The sequence below is a fragment of the Emys orbicularis genome, chromosome 3 (assembly GCF_028017835.1).
Source record: "Emys orbicularis isolate rEmyOrb1 chromosome 3, rEmyOrb1.hap1, whole genome shotgun sequence".
NCBI lineage: Eukaryota > Metazoa > Chordata > Testudines > Emydidae > Emys > Emys orbicularis.
In genome coordinates, this window is record NC_088685.1 from 190384452 (window position 1) to 190403299 (window position 18848).

Here is an 18848-nt window from a genome sequence, read left to right on the forward strand (position 1 = left end):
CCTCGAACCTTCTCTTCCAATATGGAGACCAGCTTGCACTTTGTACAGACAAAGTCGCTTCTGTCCTGTGGAAGAAAGACAAACATGGCACAACCTGTGCAGGTTACAACAGCTGATCGCTCACCTTCCATATCACCTTCCTCTTAAGAGCTTCATCAGCTGTTGCAGTAACTACTCAGAGAAACCCACAGATGAAAGCCTCAGTGAGCTCTCCCCAGGCGAACTCCCAGGCAAACTCCCTCTGTTAGCCTCTGCTGTTCGCCGCTCAGCTGGTTCGTTGCTGACTGCCCTTATATACCAGTCAGGCCCACTCAAGGCCCACCTGGAACAAAGCACTCCCAATTCACACTTTTCAAACAAACAAGCAAGCAAGCAAGCAAGCACACAGTCAAACTGACAAACTGTCCCAGCAACAGACACTCAGATACTCACCAACACAGCCCCCCTAATGCCGCACTTAGCGTACCTCCTCTCGGACAGATCCCAGGCAAACTCCCCCCTCTGTTAGCCTCTGCTGTTCGCCGCTCAGCTGGTTCGCTGCTGACTGCCCTTATATACCGGTCAGGCCCACTCAAGGCCCACCTGGAACAAAGCACTCCCAATTCACACTTTTCAAACAAACAAGCAAGCTAAAGACTTGTCTCAAAACCGCCATAAATGATATTCATTTACTTTTTTTCAGAAGTATTTTGATTTTCAAAGGAGTCCACTTTTCTACTTTGTATGCAGAAACATACAGTGGGCAGCTGTACGGGGACCCTTTAGATGACAACTAATCCTCCATCCCAAAAGTAATTAACACCAAATGATGCAGTGCTTTTCTGTGTAGCTTGAATATTAACATGCATCTCGGATAGTAAGTGGATGTTGGCAAAATCTACAATTGGTTTTCAAGATGAGATGAGAAGTATTCATAAAATCCAAGCTATAACAACTGTATTCCTAACTTCCATCCAATCCTTGTCCTTCCATTCCTAGCTGAGGTCTCCCCTGAATAAGTTGTATTAAGACATCTCCTTCACTATCTCTCTAAGAACAACTGGTTCAAATATTTCTATTCTAATTTTCAACCACAGCATAAGCACTGAATTAGAATCAATTAAACTTGTTATTGACCTCTTATAGAGAGTTGATAGTAAGTATCCTTCTCCTTGCGTTTGAGCTACTTTTTAATACAACTGACTATTTGATTTTCCTTGAACATTTTGTGATAGGATGAAACTGTTCTTTATTAATTCAGTTTCTGTGTTCCCAGTTAAAATCAGTTTGTGTCCTAGAGTGCATTTAACCACTTCACTAAATCAGTTGTTATGGGTGTCCTCGCAGCTCTGTTCTCAGTCCTTACCTTTGTAATATGTACATTCTTCATGTAAGGAATTTATGATGTCATAATGGAACTTAAATTTCCTTCATATGTCAATGTCACACAGATTTATTTAAAAATCACCAAAATATTTCCACTGCCACTTTTGTGCTTCTACTGATCTGTGTTTCCACTGATCTGTGCTTCCACTTTTGTGCATCTAACTGATGTGCAGGCAGTAGGTCAAGAAATTTCCTGCAATTTAATCTACTCTTTACTGTTTCCTTTCTCTTTGGGAGCCTTGCCAGTTCACATCCTTACCTCTAGCAGATTTGGGGGGTCCATCTTCATGCCTAGGTTTTCTTCCATTTATTTTAGTGTAATGCTAGACTCTTACTGCTTGTATCTATGCACGCAGAACTAGCAGACTTCATCTGTACAAAATGATGCTGGCAGGATTCTTGCTGGCACCAGATTTCATATTAGCTCAAGGTGCTTCCTCTAGATTTATAAAGCCCTGTGGAATCTTAATCCAAGATTGTTGTCTGATCCAATGACCCCTTACATCCCTATGTGCCAAATAAATTTATCTGATTCTTATTTGTCTCACCAGTGCATACTACAAATGTGTGCTAGGTGACAAGTTCTTGGGCTGTATCTAGCATCTTTCCCCTACAACTCCCTATTGAGAGATGTCCAGGCTGCTGTAATTATCACTGGTTAAATTCAGATTGTAGTCTCAGTTCTTCTGCCTTTTATTTTCAGGTGCTAACTTGGCAGTGGAGGTTATATTACATTATTTTATTCTTCTGTAAAATGTTCTGAGGTGTGTCTTCTTTATAAAATAGTGTACAAGTTAAAGTTGTTATAACATTACCAAAATTACAGAGAAGTTATAGAAATAACTGACCAAGACACATTCTTTTTGCTGATTACTGGACGAAAAGGATACCTATAGAAAGATCTCCTTAATCCAAATCAGTACATTTTTATTTAGATTCGATAAAACTTTCAATAAACAAGTCATTGGTATATGCAGTACGTGATTCAAACTGAATACTGTTGAAATGTTTCTGATTTCCAGACACATAAATAAACCATACATGGATTCAACATGCCTGTATATAGTGTATTACATAAAGCCCCAATCTTGAAAACCCATATGCATGTGGCTAACTTTACTACCATGAGTAGCTCCATGAAATCAATGGAACTACACATGGTAGTAAAGTTAACCACACGTGTATGGGTTTGCAGAACTGGGCCTAAGAGTGAAGTTTTTATAGAGAAAACTTAATACTTCAAGGAAATTAGATTATATCCTAGCAAACCCCACTGTACTAAATTATAATGTTCAATGAATTGAGCTAATTGAATATTGCCACCTCTCATACTACTTCCTTTGGCCTTTTGTCATTTGTCCCAGTACTGCTGGTAGTAATAAAGCATAAATATAACAATTATGATTGTGTAAGCACATATGGGATTGCAACTGCACTAGAGAATACTAAAATCCGAGCCTCGGCAATTTTAAGCATTAAACTCGATAAACTAATTGATGAGACAGTTTAAACATCGGTCAGAGAGTATTTTCAGTAAGATCAGAAAAATTGTGGGGATTTTTGTAGTAAACTCTCTAAGTAAAACTTGTTTTCACATCATTCCAGTCGTGAAGAAGCTGAAATTAAAAAAAAAAAAATTCCGTCCCACTCCCCCACCTCAAAAAAATGCTAAACGCTGTTCTGAGAATATATCTTGCAGAACCCTTATGAAATCTGATCTCAGAAAAATAGCTAGATCTGGTTAGAGAACATAGCCTGCATTTTAAAATCTGTCCTTATTATGGAATAAAGATACAGAGTAGTTAGAACAAACTGCATAGCAGAAGGCCTATTTCAGAGCTTTAAAAGGCAGAATTGAGTGAGAAGGATGGCCCTTGTCCCCCATTTATTTTCCTAGAAAGGTTGGCTCAGCTCCAACCTTTCCTAAATTTAGCTATTTGTGATCAGCTAGCAAATTATTTCAGAAATATCTTATCTATAAATATAAGAAAATTAAATTATTCAACCACTTTACCTTTCAGGGATCATTTTCTTTGAGATCTGTTTCATATTTTTACTCTTTATAATAGAGCTCTCCCTGGGAGTCACATGATATTTATATAAAATTAATGTCAGACAAGTGTAAGCAATACCTGCAGTGTAATTGCTATTTTATGTACATTATAACTGCAATGTAGCAATCATTTTTAACATAGTAAAGGAAGGTGTGGCTTTGCACTTGACAGAGGGTCTGTAGGACCTTTTTAAAACAGAAGGAACCCAACGGTATTTTTATTTTAGCAACAGGAGCTGTTGGAGTGATGATGGTATTTATAGAATGAGGTCACATATTCAAGCTGTTCAGATACAAAAGTGTTCAAAGATGTCAATCAGGCTCAAAGTAGATAAAAAGTGCATCAGCTTATCAGTCAGGCATTTCTAGTGCTAGTACAATAGTCACATTTATTAATTTCAGCGTGGTAGCCGTGTTAGTCTGTATCAGCAAAAAGAACGAGGAGTACTTGTGGCACCTTAGAGACTAACAAAAACAAAAAAGCTTATGCCCAGATAAATGTGTTAGTCTCTAAGGTGCCACAAGTACTCCTCATTCTTTTTACATTTATTAATGCAAGCCATGTACAACAGACTCAACTCCCTGACAGAAAGGACTGTTCTAAAGCCTTATTCCTTTATCACTATTTACCAAAGTTAAAAAATATGGACTATAGAGGGAGGTGCTTGTGCACACACATTTCAATGCTTCAAGAAAAACAATATATTTCATATTTTTAGTAACATATTTTGGTCCAAATTGAGAAAGCTCTAGGGAGGAGAAGAGAGTTTTAGCAGAAAATCCAAGGCATCATAGTGCATTTCTGATATATTGATGGAAATTCTTCAGTAATGCAGACTACCACATTCTGCATAAGTGTATCTTAAATACGATTATTATCTTAAATAATAATAATATAAAAGTGATGAAGATTTGTAACTATTGGGTTAGGTCCATGTAGTGAGTCGGTGTGGCTCCCCGCCGCCCCGGAAGGGGAAGAGCCCATCCGGAGGCCGGAGTGGGTGGAGCTAGGGAGTTCTGAGCCCGTCCCTCAGAGGGTCAGGCAGCGACCCGGAAGTATAAAACTGGGCCCTCAGAACTCAGTCTGGCCCCAGCAGCCGGAGAGACCAGACGTCTCTAGCCTAGCTCGGGGCTGGGAAACCTCCGCGGCCCGGAGTGACCGCCAGGAGCTGCCGGGCCTGCCCTGCGCCCACTACCCCAAGGAGCCGCCGGGCCTGCCCTGCACCCGCTACCCCGAGGAGCCGCCGGGCCTGCCCTGCGCCCGCTACCCCGAGGAACCGCCGAGCCTGCCCTGCGCCTCCTATCCGGAGGAGCTCCCGGACTTGCCAAACGATCCCTGGCCGGACAAACCCATGGTCCAGGATCCCCCCGAGGCCCATGACAGCATCCAGGTAGGCCCAGAGGGGGAGTCTGGAAGTAGCCCGGGGGCAGCCGACCCCAGTCTGGCTGCAGCACTGCCAGAGCCGATGTCAGTGTGTTGCGGCCAGGATCCCCACTGACGAAGCAGCGGGTCTTCTGCCACTGCTAGGGCCCCGGGCTGGGACGCAGTGGAGTGGGAGTCTCCCCCTCTCCCAGGCCTGTTGAGGCTCAGGCCTATTACTGTGGCTCAGCCCTGCCTGAGGGCCTGAGCTCTGCCTCAGCGTTTGTGGCCCCGCCCTGACCTAGGGCCTGGGCTTAAATACTTTATGTACTGTGGCTCAGCCCTGCCTGAGGGCCTGAGCTCTGCCTCAGCGTTTGTGGCCCCGCCCTGACCTAGGGCCTGGGCTTAAATACTTTGTTTACTGTGGCTCAGCCCTGCCTGAGGGCCTGAGCTCTGCCTCAGCGTTTGTGGCCCCACCCTGACCTAGGGCCTGGGCTTAAATACTTTATGTACTGTGGCTCAGCCCTGTCTGAGGGCCTGAGCTCTGCCTCAGCGTTTGTTGCCCCGCCCTGACCTAGGGCCTGGGCTAAATACTTTGTTTACTGTTGCTCAACCCTGACTAAGGGTCTGAGCCCTGACCTAACGCTGGTGCCCGCCCTGAGCCGGGGTCGGGCTTCCTGTATCTTTCAGGACTGCAAGGGCTGCCGGGCGAGACCCGACAAAGCACTCAAGCCCCAGCAGGAAGTGAGTCGGTGTGGCTCCCCGCCACCCCGGAGCGGGTCGAGCCCCGGCCAATTCCTGTACAGTCCACAACAGGATTACACTGACATAGCTCTACTTCAGTGGGAGATCTGGGTCAATAAGCTCCCTGTACTAGGGCATATTTGAATATCTCAGTTTCCACACAAGAAGGGCTAAACACCACTTTTGTCATTATCCCATTAGCCCAATAGACTGGGTTAAATAATTTAAGGCTAAATTTAGACCTGGTGTAAGTGTATGCAATTTCACTAATAACACCAAGGCTGAATTGGACCTTATGTGTTAAAGGCACTTAAGTAGAGAATTTAGACAACTGTTAATACATTGTGCCAAATTTAGACCTGGTGTAAGCAGGTACAATTAAACTAAACTCAGTGGAATTGTACCTACTTACACAAGATCTGAATTTGGCCCGCTGTCTCTAAGACAAAGTTCCTTTCAAATGTAATTGGTTAAAAAAAAATCTCCTTTTTTCTAACCCCAAGCAATCTGAGACAGACTGACATCTAGTTGGTGGCTGGTGGTAATGGCTATGAAGGACAGCCATGACTATGACTGTTTTAATGCATTACAATACAAGCAGTACAGTACAAAGGCACACCGCATTACGAGCAGGTTCTGGGATGCAGCAGTTTTGTGATTGCAAAGTAGTCTGGCTGGAGGTTTGAACACCAAACTGTTTTGCTGCAGATCTAAAAGTGGTGCTACATCTGTGTAAGCTTTGCTGGTGCTTTTATTGTTGATTATGCATCCATGTTCAAAGCAATAATAGCAACTATATCCAACACTGTGCATAAAAATAGACTAGGAAAAACTATCCCAACTCTATACCCACTCATTTATCTCTTCACAAATACTAATGATTCTTGATTACTAAGAGACAACAGTAGCAAGAAAAAGAGTAGGAGGAAGTGGGAAAAAGGGAGTCAGAGGATTCATAGCATTTCTTATTAAAGGAGATGCAGATTATCTTTTTTCTTTGAAATTCCTGGCAAAAGAAGTACAAGTTAACTAAAAACAAAACTATATTTAACTGAAAATTTTAAACTATATCATGCAATTTACGTAAAAATGGTCCAATGGTTTTACCACTGATTTCAATGCAAAAGGATTTACCTCCTGCCCTGATTTTAATTTCTTCCTTCCTGTTAGCAGATAAATGGCAGCTTCAATAGAAAAAGCTCATTGATATCACTCACAGAGAAGTTTAAATTTCAAAAAGCATTCCTCAAACAATATTTGTTATTTAAACATTTTAACTGGTATGCTTTATGTATAATAATTTTTATTACACTGGAACCCAAAATGTGCTAGGCATTTGTTGTATCCACCACGCAAGGTATTAACAAACTTTAACAGAACTTTATTTACAGTGGAAGTCTCTTTTTCAAGCTGTAGCTGCACACTCTGTAACTCTCCCAGCTTCCTCAACTCCTCCCCCCTCCTTCCTGTTTCCTGTCCTTTCAGACTCCCAACAGCCAGTGCTCCCAGTTCTAATAATCACATGCAGCATCTAAACACCACATTCCCTCCTCTCTTAAGAAACTTTCCAAATTAAAATAAACATTGTTGTTCTAACCACAGGAACAAATATGAAACAAGACACTATACTGTTGGCAAGAATATTACACTGAAAACACGGTATATACTACATAACAGTCTTTAGTCCAGGCAGGTGGTTGTCTGAGTCTGACAGGCCGTCTCTCAAGCCCCGGTTCCAGTGCAATGTCTTGTTGTGTTGGTTCTACAGTGAAGTCATCCAATGCAGACTGGGTGTTGGCATAATCTCCTCTTGGTGCATAGGCAGGTGCAAGAAGAAGCATTCCATACCCGCCCATCAGCAAGTCGATAGGTGTAAGGTCCCTTCTTCTCTATGATTTTAAGAGGAGCTGTGAATTTATGGTCCCCTTTGCGTAAGATTCCAGGTTTTCGTATTCTAACAAAGGAACCACACTCAAACTTTGGTTCCTTAGCACCCCGCCGTTTGTCCGTGAAAGCCTTAGACTTTGCTTGGTTCTGTTCAACTGTCTTTCTCACATCATCCTTGTTTGGGGCATCAGGTTGTGCCTTTAACAATCCAGCAATGTTCAGTTTAGTAGTCATCTGTTTCCCATGAAGTAATTCTGCGGGTGATCTTTGCATTGTGGCATGTCGTGTAGCCCGGTGCTGCAAGAAATCAGTAGTGAAGGGTATCCACAATCGCCCTTCCAGTTTAGCTGTTTGCAAACTCTTTCAAACTTCTGTTAAACCATTCGATTTCCCCATTGGCTTGAGGGTAATATAGGGATGACCTCCTGTGTAAAATGTTCCTCTCTGCTAGAAAAGTTTCAAACTCCAGGGAAGTAAACTGACTACCATTATCTGAAACCAGTTCTTTGGGATTACCTTCCCGGCTAAAAACTGAAGAGAGGAACTTAATTACTGTAGCAGAAGAAATTTGCGATGTAAACGCTACCTCAGGCCATTTGCTGAAATAGTCTATTAAAGTGATGGCATAATGACAGTCAAGTGGAGCAGTATCAAAGGGTCCTACAATGTCAATCACCACTTTTTCCCATGCAGATTCAGGAAGAGGAACAGGCTGTAATGGAGGGGTACATGTCACTGCTGTCTTATCATGCATTTGGCAAGTGACACAGGATTTTATGAGTGCTTCAGTTTGAGAGTCCATCCCTGGCCACCAATACAGATCCCGTAGCCGTTGTTTGGTTCTGACAATTCCTTGATGAGTATCGTGTGCCAGGTGTATGAGTTTTGACTGTAATTCTTCTGGCACAAGTAGCCGGTGTGTACCTTGTAGCACACAGCCATCGAGCAAAGAAAGTTCATCCCGAACTCTAAAATAAGGCAGCAAAACTGGGTCAAGGTTTTTAGGGTTACTGGGCCATCTTTTTGTCAGAAATTCCCGTAATTTTTGTTGAAATGGACACGCTGAACAAGCAGCTTGAAATTGTTCTCTTGTAACTGCAGTAAGAGTGCTTGTAATAAGCACAACTACTACATCCTCATCCTCCGGTGGACCATCTGGTGAAGGCAAAGGCAGGCGAGAAAGGCAATCAGCTACCACATTTTGGTTTCCAGGCTTATATTCCAGTTCATAATTGAAAGAAAGTAGTCTTGCAGACCATCTAGCAATACGATATCCTGCTCTTCCCAGTCCTTTCGTGGTGAGCAATGTTGTCAAAGGGCTGTGGTCTGTGCACAACTTGAACGTGCGGCCCCACAGGTAAGTTCTCCATTTTTCAGTAGCCCAGACACAAGCAAGTGCTTCTTTTTCAACTGTAGAATATTTTCTCTCAGCATTACTTAGTGTCCTTGAAGCAAATGCAACAGTCCTCTCAGTGTTGTCCTCATGAAGTTGTGTGAGGACAGCCCCAAGTCCATAATCAGAAGCATCAGTAGTTACAATTGTGGGCAATGCGGGACTGAATAATGCAAGTACTGGACTATGTACAATCAAGTCTTTCACCCTTTCGAAACTAACTTGTGCATCCGTTGTCCACACTAAGGTTGAACTTCTCCGTAGTAATTCTCGTAACAGTTCAATGACAGAAGCATAATTGGGAATGAATTTTGTATACCAGGAGGTAAGACCCAAGAAGGAACGTAAGGTTTGCAAATCTGTTGGAGGAGGAGCATTTGAAATTGCCAGGATATGATCTGGATCAGGTTTTAGTCCAGCCTGTGAAATTGTATGCCCCAGAAAGGAGAGTTCAGTTTGTCTAAATTTGCATTTGGACCTATTGAGCTTGAGGCCTGCTTTGCTGGTGCAGTTTAGTACAGACTGCAGGTTATTGTCATGCTCCTCAGTAGTATTTCCAAACACAATAATATCATCCAAATAGCACTGAACTCCATGTTGATTCTTCAGAATCAATGACATCATTTTTTGAAAGGCACTTGGGGCTGATGCAAGACCGTATGGAACACGTTTAAAATGAAATAGTCCCTCATGCTGTGAGATCTCTGCTATCTTCATGCAACATAACTTGGTGGTATGCGCTCTGCAAATCAAGAGTAGAAAACATCTTTGCTCCACGGAGTTCTGCAAATACTTCCTCTATGTGAGGAAGAGGATGGCTGTCAATCACAATAGCTTTATTTGGCTCCCTTAAGTTCACACAAAGGCGAATGTCTCCACCCATCTTCTGCATCACTACTATAGATGAAACCCATTCCGAGGAGTTAATCTCTTCAATAATGCCCTTTTGAACAAGTTTTCTAAGTTCCTCTGAAACAGCTTCCTTTGAAACAGTGACTGAAAATGGTCAGCACCGTAATTTCTGTCGTACAGGCAACACATTATTCCGCATTTTAACTTTATGCAGAAACCCATAAGCACAGCCGAGTTTCTCCTCAACCTGGAGTTGGGTCCCAGCTGAAACTGGTGTGTGTACCGCAAGAGTGCTTTGCTGAGGAAGATCAATTCGTCCATTAACTACCCTGAGATTTAAAGCAGCTAATAAATCTCTGCCAAGGATAGGAGTGCCTTTGTGAACAATGTAGAATTCCGCAGTTACACAAAGATCACCAAAAGTAACTATTGCTGGCAGGCAGCCATGTACTGGAATATGGTTTTTCAAATAGCATACCAAGTGAAGTTTGGGTTCAGTAAGAGGCACATCTTTAAAGTAATGCAAATAGATGGAATCAGGTAGTATAGATACTGCTGAGCCAGTGTCCAACATTAGCTGAATAGAGTGTGATTTGCCTGAGGGTATGGCAGAAACATTTACAGTGCACTTTATCTGTTCTGGAATATGTGCTGTAGTGATTTTGTCTACACTCAGCACAGTAACATCTGGTATTGTAACTGCATGCACCTGTTGATTGAACTGGCTACTGCGACATACTTTCGCAAAATGCCCAATCTTTTTGCCATGATTGCACTGAGCTACTTTTGCTGGACATCCTGTGTAGCTTGCAAGATGTTTTGGGGATCCACAGCGAAAGCATGCTTTTACTGTATTTTGCATTTGCTGATTCAGTGGCTTTTCATTAGTTTTCCTTTTGCAATTGTTTGTCTGCAGTGATAATGAACTTTTCTGCAAAGGAGTCACAGTCTGGACTGGGCCTTCTGTACCCTTGCTCATTATTTTGGCTTCAGCTGTAGCTGACTCAATCTGAGTAGCAATGGTTATTGCTTTTTCTAGTGTAAGTTGTGGTTCTGGAAGTAAGCGTTCTCTTACACGAAGCATGGTTGTTTTCTCAATGAGCTGGTCTCTAATCATCTCATCTGCCATATTCCCAAAGTCACAAGTTGCAATCAGATTCCTCAGGGAGGCAATATACTGCCCTGGTTTCTGCTCACGCTGACGAAATCTGTAGCGATTAGCTACTACATTCACTTTTGGCACAAAAAAGTTCGTTAATGCGGTGAGTGCAGTCTCATATTTATCATCTGCAAGGGGAAAAGTGTAAAATATACGCTGCCTTTCTGCTCCAAGGCAGTGGATTAGCAGAGCACGCTTTCTTACTTCAGAAATCTCTGTAGCACTGATTGCAAGCAGATAAGTCTCAAACATACGGATCCAGGCAGTAAAAGCAATTGGAGGCTCACCTGGGCTTTGCAGAAAGGGTGCAGGTGGGTTCAGAGGCAGAAGATCCATCCTCATCCCCAAAATGTTGTATCCACCACGCAAGGTATTAACAAACTTTAACAGAACTTTATTTACAGTGGAAGTCTCTTTTTCAAGCTGTAGCTGCACACCCTGTAACTCTCCCAGCCTCCTCAACTCCTCCCCCCTCCTTCCTGTTTCCTATCCTTTCAGACTCCCAACAGCCAGTGCTACCAGTTCTAATAATCACATGCAGCATCTAAACACCACAGCATTGCACCATTTATGTAGGGACAAAATTAGAAAGGTCAAGGCACAAAATGAGATTAACCTAGCTAGAGACATGCAGGGTAACAAGAAAACATTCTACAAATACATTAGAAGCAAAAAGAAGACCAAGGACAGGGTAGGCCTATTACGCAATGAGGGGGTGGGGGGAACAATAAAAGAAAATGTGTAAATGGCAGAGGTGCTTATGTTGTCCCACAAACTTATACAGGATCGTTTTAGGGGTCAAGACAAAGATGCCACATTTATTATGATAACAATTTGATTTATGACCAATAACTAATATCTTAATCCTTATACACACACATTATACCTAATACCTACACACACACACACACATTCACACACACACACACACACACACACACATCCATCAGATGTTCTGCAGCTGCTGCATAGTTACCAGTCCTGCTTGAATCTGTGGCTTGAGTTTGCAGCTTGGGTTCGTAGCTTGTGGCGGCTAACTGGCCAGGAAAGCCGGGCACAAGGACGAGCTGGGTCTCTGTTGGGCATGCACCGATGCCCTTCCATGTTGGCAGCAGAATGTTACCCTCCTCCAAAGTTTTCCATCTCACCCATCCTTTTTGTAGGCTTTAGTTTGAATCCAGAGTCTATAGGTCTTGCTGTGTCAGGCTGCCTCTGGGTTTGGTGATTGATCACCCGTCAATTGCAGACATGACTTTCAGCCTTGGACCGGGCTTTGATCTTCCTTCTATTGTACCTTTTCTTTTTAGGGTGGATTCTTCTTACTTTGTTAGGGCTCTTGTCTGCATCTTCAGCCGTTGGGGTTTGAACTCTATTTAATCAGGACAGGCTGGGGCTGGAGGTTGATTCCATTATCCATACATACCTCATTCACACATCTAAACTAAACTAATAAGATTACAGCAGGGTTTGCAAAAATGAAGGTTGCAGCAAGCCCTTACAAAATGGAGTAAGCGTTTTAAAATGGGGTTTGAATTACAATATGGCAAACAGTGAACAGAAGTTACAATACAGACAAGTATAATGGAGGAAAACAGTGAACAGAAGTTACACTGTAGGCAAGTGTAATAAATGGTGAACAGAAATTACAATACTGAAACAGTGCAAGTCTTAGTGATTTAAGCAGGAATTGGATTGATAGTGAAATTTACAAAGGCAGCTGACTGAACAGCTATGGCTCTTAACAAGCATCTTAACTGTTAATTAGCCAGTTATTGGGGTAACCGGTTTTATGAATGAATATTGTTTCATTCATAAAACTTTACTTATGAAGTTACATTAATAAAGTGAACAATTAAAAACAATTTCATTCATCAGTTCTACATTGTCCCCCTTTTGACCCTTCAATCCAGGGGTATTGAATGGGTCACACTTTATGTAATTGTTTTAAGGCAGAACCAACAAAACAGTTAGGATTACTAATAGGACAATGATGGGATGAAAAATTATATTTAGAACTGCTGACCAGGTGGGCTGCTCCTTTAACACTCTGCCCCTTTATTTATGATTATTACAGCAGTTGTTGTTATTGTAGGGCACAGGTGATTGTTGCAAACAAACCAAACAATTATAATTATAATAATTGGGAATACAATAAAACCATTTCCATTACAATAATTGGGTACATTGACAAACAAGATGAGGCCCAAGTTTGATGCTGCAATAGCCATCAAACAATAAAAGTCACTGAGGTCAGGACCTTTTTAAGCACACACAACAAATAAGATTTTGTAGGAGTACCACAGTTGTCATGCAAGGTTAAGCTGATTTGGACTTAAACTAACATTTAGTTGCCAAAATGTTGCAGAATTTTCTATTTTTAACAGTTGTTTTTAAGAGGTTTCTGGGGACCTGAAAGATGGGGCCCTACAATCATGGGCCAAGGTTTTACAGGTTATGGGGGCCCAAGAACTACCCTTTAGGGCTTGGGGAAGTAGAACCAGAGTGCATAGAGGAAAGTGTGGAATTAACACAATACAAGCAAATGTAACTAACAATACAAATGTATTAATAACAAAAATTAACAACAAAATGACTATTAGAGAACCTAACAAAAAATAAACCTGATGCACTGGGCACCAAAGTCCTTTGGACACAAGTGGTGATTGATAAATTGGATGGACATGGGGGAAGTAAAGAGAGGAAAAGACATTTGCCCTGTCTAGTGTAGTATCCCCTCTTTTTCTGGACCCAATGCTAGCACAGGACACCACTAGAGACAGACACAGAACATGCAACACAGAACACTGAACACAGACTTTGTCATGACACTATAACCATGGTATTTTATAACTCTTCAGCTGGTACCAGCTCTCCTGATGTTCTGGTTCAGAGCCTGAAAGATAGAAGCTTGGAAACAAATTAGCACAGTGCTTCCACCATGGCAGAGCCTGCTTAGTCTCTGCCACAGTGTGTTTGGTACTTGGGGCTGCACAAATGCTAATTAAGTGGTGCATTTTTTGTGAGTATAAATTCTCCCTTTCTTTCAGTAAAAGGGCGTTAACACTCCATCTAGAAAAAAAAATTCTGTTTTAAAATCTCCAACCATTTTGCCATGGCCTGGAGATCTGAGGCAGAAGCAGGCACTGTTGTTAACTGTTTTAATGGCATTTTGGCCCTGGGAGGAGGAATTTACCCAAATATCCCAAATATCCCCCTTCCCAATTTCCAGAGGGGTCCCAAAGGTCTGCCCCCTTCTGGGGGTCTCAAATGTTTCTTCTCCTGGTGTTACTGCTGCTGTAAGATTTGAGAGTGCTGTTTTAACTCTCTGTACCCAACCTGTTTTCCAGTTTCTCTATCTGTTGCTTGCCTGGGCCCGATCCTGCTTTTTCCAATAAACAGTTCCTTTCCATGGGCACAAGCCTTGTTCCACTACCAATTTAGCAAGGAGGGTGGGCTTTCCAACTAGCCCCCACCCTTCCTGGTCCCGTTCCTTAAACATTTGCTTCAAAATTGTGAAATTACCACAATATTACTTACAAAAAAACAAACAAACATAAACCACACTACACTGCCCAAACTCCTATATCCTTCAGAGTTTGGTTTAACAGAATAAGATCTGTATCTTACATTTTTAACCCACTCTGGGCCAGAGGGAGAGACGCTAAGCCTCCCTCTGTATTACTCGGTCTGCTACCACCGAGGGTTCATACACCAATTATACAAATCCTTCCCCGGATCAGAGTGAGAAACACTAAGTTCTCCTCTTTAGCTCAGTCATGCTACGGCTGAGGGTGTATGTACCTCTATAACACAATTTAAACCTAAACTCCTATATCCTTCAGAGTTTGGTTAATTAACTGAAAGTTTACACTCTTTTTCCTATAGTGCCAGGCTTGCTAAAGCTGGCGGTGTGCACACCAGTTTTATAGTAACTGTGGATTCTATGACTTCTTTGTTTCGGTCTTCACCGAGAAGTCTGAAGGAATGCCTAACATAGTGAATGCTAATGGGAAGGGGGTAGGTTTAGCAGATAAAATAAAAAAAGAACAAGTTAAAAATCACTTAGAAAAGTTAGATACCTGCAAGTCACCAGGGCCTGATGAAATGCATCCTAGAATACTCAAGGAGCTAATAGAGGAGGTATCTGAGCCTCTAGCTATTATCTTCGGAAAATCATGGGAGACGGGAGAGATTCCAGAAGACTGGAAAAGGGCAAATATAGTGCCCATCTATAAAAAGGGAAATAAAAACAACCCAGGAAACTACAGACCAGTTAGTTTAACTTCTGTGCCAGGGAAGATAATGGAGCAAGTAATTAAGGAAATCATCTGCAAACACTTGGAAGGTGGTAAGGTGATAGGGAACAGCCAGCATGGATTTGTAAAGAACAAATCATGTCAAACCAATCTGATAGCTTTCTTCGATAGGATAACGAGTCTTGTGGATAAGGGAGAAGCTGTGGATGTGGTATACCTAGACTTTAGTAAGGCATTTGATACGGTCTCGCATGATATTCTTATCGATAAACTAGGCAAATACAATTTAGATGGGGCTACTATAAGGTGGTTGCATAACTGGCTGGATAACCGTACTCAGAGAGTTGTTATTAATGGTTCCCAATCCTGCTGGAAAGGCATAACGAGTGGGGTTCCGCAGGGGTCTGTTTTGGGACCGGCTCTGTTCAATATCTTCATTAACGACTTAGATATTGGCATAGAAAGTACGCTTATTAAGTTTGCGGATGATACCAAACTGGGAGGGATTGCAACTGCTTTGGAGGACAGGGTCATAATTCAAAATGATCTGGATGAATATTGTTTCATTCATAAAACTGGTTACCCCAATAACTGGCTAATTAACAGTTAAGATGCTTGTTAAGAGCCATAGCTGTTCAGTCAGCTGCCTTTGTAAATTTCACTATCAATCCAATTCCTGCTTAAATCACTAAGACTTGCACTGTTTCAGTATTGTAATTTCTGTTCACCATTTATTACACTTGCCTACAGTGTAACTTCTGTTCACTGTTTTCCTCCATTATACTTGTCTGTATTGTAACTTCTGTTCACTGTTTGCCATATTGTAATTCAAACCCCATTTTAAAACGCTTACTCCATTTTGTAAGGGCTTGCTGCAACCTTCATTTTTGCAAACCCTGCTGTAATCTTATTAGTTTAGTTTAGATGTGTGAATGAGGTATGTATGGATAATGGAATCAACCTCCAGCCCCAGCCTGTCCTGATTAAATAGAGTTCAAACTCCAACGGCTGAAGATGCAGACAAGAGCCCTAACAAAGTAAGAAGAATCCACCCTAAAAAGAAAAGGTACAATAGAAGGAAGATCAAAGCCCGGTCCAAGGCTGAAAGTCATGTCTGCAATTGACGGGTGATCAATCACCAAACCCAGAGGCAGCCTGACACAGCAAGACCTATAGACTCTGGATTCAAACTAAAGCCTACAAAAAGGATGGGTGAGATGGAAAACTTTGGAGGAGGGTAACATTCTGCTGCCAACATGGAAGGGCATCGGTGCATGCCCAACAGAGACCCAGCTCGTCCTTGTGCCTGGCTTTCCTGGCCAGTTAGCCGCCACAAGCTACGAACCCAAGCTGCAAACTCAAGCCACAGACTCAAGCAGGACTGGTAACTATGCAGCAGCTGCAGAACATCTGATGGATGTGTGTGTGTGTGTGTGAATGTGTGTGTGTGTGTGTGTGTGTGTGTGTAGGTATTAGGTATAATGTGTGTGTATAAGGATTAAGATATTAGTTATTGGTCATAAATCAAATTGTTATCATAATAAATGTGGCATCTTTGTCTTGACCCCTAAAACGATCCTGTATAAGTTTGTGGGACAACACTTAATGACTTCATTGTTTCAGTTTTCACCAAGAAGGTTGGTAGTGATTGGATGTCCAACATAGTGAATACCAGTGAAAGTGAGGTAGGATCAGAGACTAAAATAGGGAAAGAACAAGTTAAAAATTACTTAGACAAGTTAGATGTCTTCAAATCACCAGGGACTGATGAAATATATCCTAGAATACTCAAGGAGCTGACTAAGGAGATACCTGGGCCATTAGCAATTATCTTAGAAAAGTCATGGAACACAGGTGAGATTCCAGAGGACTGGAAAAGGCAAATCTATAAAAAGGGAAATAGGGACAACCTGGGGAATTACAGACCAGTCAGCTTTACTTCACTACCCAGAAAGATAATGGAGCAAATAATTTAGCAATCAATTTGCAAGCACCTAGAAGATAAGGTGATAAGTAACAGTCAGCATGGATTTGTCAAGAACAAATTGTGTCAAACCAACCTAGTAGCTTTCTTTGACAGGGTAACAAGCCTTGTGGATGGGGTGGGGAAGCGGTAGATGTGGTGTATCTTGACTTTACTAAGGCTTCTTGCATGACCTTCTCAGAAACAAGCCAGGGAAATACAACCTAGATGGAGTTATTATAAGGTGGGTGCATAACTGGTTGGAAAACAATTCCCAGAGAGTAGTTATCAATGATACAAAGTCAAGCTGGAAGGGCATATCGAATGGGGTCCCGCAGGGATCAGTTCTGGGTCTGTTCAATATCTTCATCAATGACTTAGATAGTGGCATAGAGAGTACACTTATAAAGTTTGCAGATGATACCAAGCTGGAAGGGGTTGCAAGTGTTATGGAAGATAGGATTAAAATTCAAAATGATCTGGACAAACTGGAGAAATGGTCTGAAGTAAACAGGATGAAATTCAATAAGGACAAATACAAAGTAATCCACTTAGGAAGGTACAATCAGTTGCACACATACAAAATGGGAATCAACTGCCTGGGAAAGAATACTATGGAAAGGGATCTGGGGATCATAGTGGATCACAAGCTAAATATGAGTCAACAGTGTAACACTGTTGCAAAAAAGCAAACATCATTCTGGGATGGATTAGCAGATGTGTGGTAATCAAGACATAATAAGTAAATCTTCTGCTGTACTCTGCGCTGATATGGCCTCTACTAGAGTATTGTGTCCAGTTCTGGGTGCCACATTTCAGGAAAGATGCGGACAAATTGGAGAAAGTCCAGAGAAAAGCAACAAAAGTGATTAAAGATCTATAAAAGATGACATGTGAGGGAAGATTGAAAAAACTGGGTTTGTTTAGTCTGGAGAAGAAAAGACTGAAAGGGGACATGATAACAGTTTTCAAGTTTAAAAGGTTGTTACAAGGAAGAGGGAGAAAAATTGTTCTCCTTAACTTCTGAGAACAGCACAAGAAGCAATGGGGTTAAATTGCAGCAAGGGTGGTTTAGGTTGGAAATTAGGAAAAACTGCATAACTGTCAGGTTGGTTAAACACTAGAATAAATCGCCTAGGGAGGTTGTGGAATTTCCATCATTGGAGATTTTTAAGAGCAGGTTAGACAAACACCTGTCAGAGATGGTCTCGATAATACTTAGTCCTGCCATGAATGCAGGAGCATGGACTAGATGACCTCTCAAGGTCCTTTCCAGTCCTACGATTCTATGATTCTATTAATTATATAAGAAGGCACAGTTGCTCCTTTGAAGAGTTTTCATGATCTAAGGTCCTGATGCTGAAAACATTTATGCACTAGTAATCCCATTTTATTCAAGTGGACTACTCATATGCATAAAGTTACTCATATGCATAAGTGTTCATAGGTTTGAGCCTAAAATGTTTGACAGAAAATAGTGGAGGTAAACATCAGCTGAAATTTAGCTGTCATTCAGGGGTTTCTCTTGTAATCTTTTATGTAACATTTTATATCACATATTTTCTATGGCTTCATAAGTTTAGTGTAATTAATTACCAACATCTCACACTGAGACAGTATTTATATTCGGGTTACTTTCTATTATCATAGGCACACTTGGATTGGGTCTATTTTTCTAGCAATTATATCAGTAAATCTCATTACTGCATTTGTAGCTTACTCTAAATTCTATTTTGATGTGTAGTGAATTGCTGAAATGTTACAAAACTGTTGGAAAGGTTTATGGCCTATTTTCACTTGTATTGTTCCCTATTTA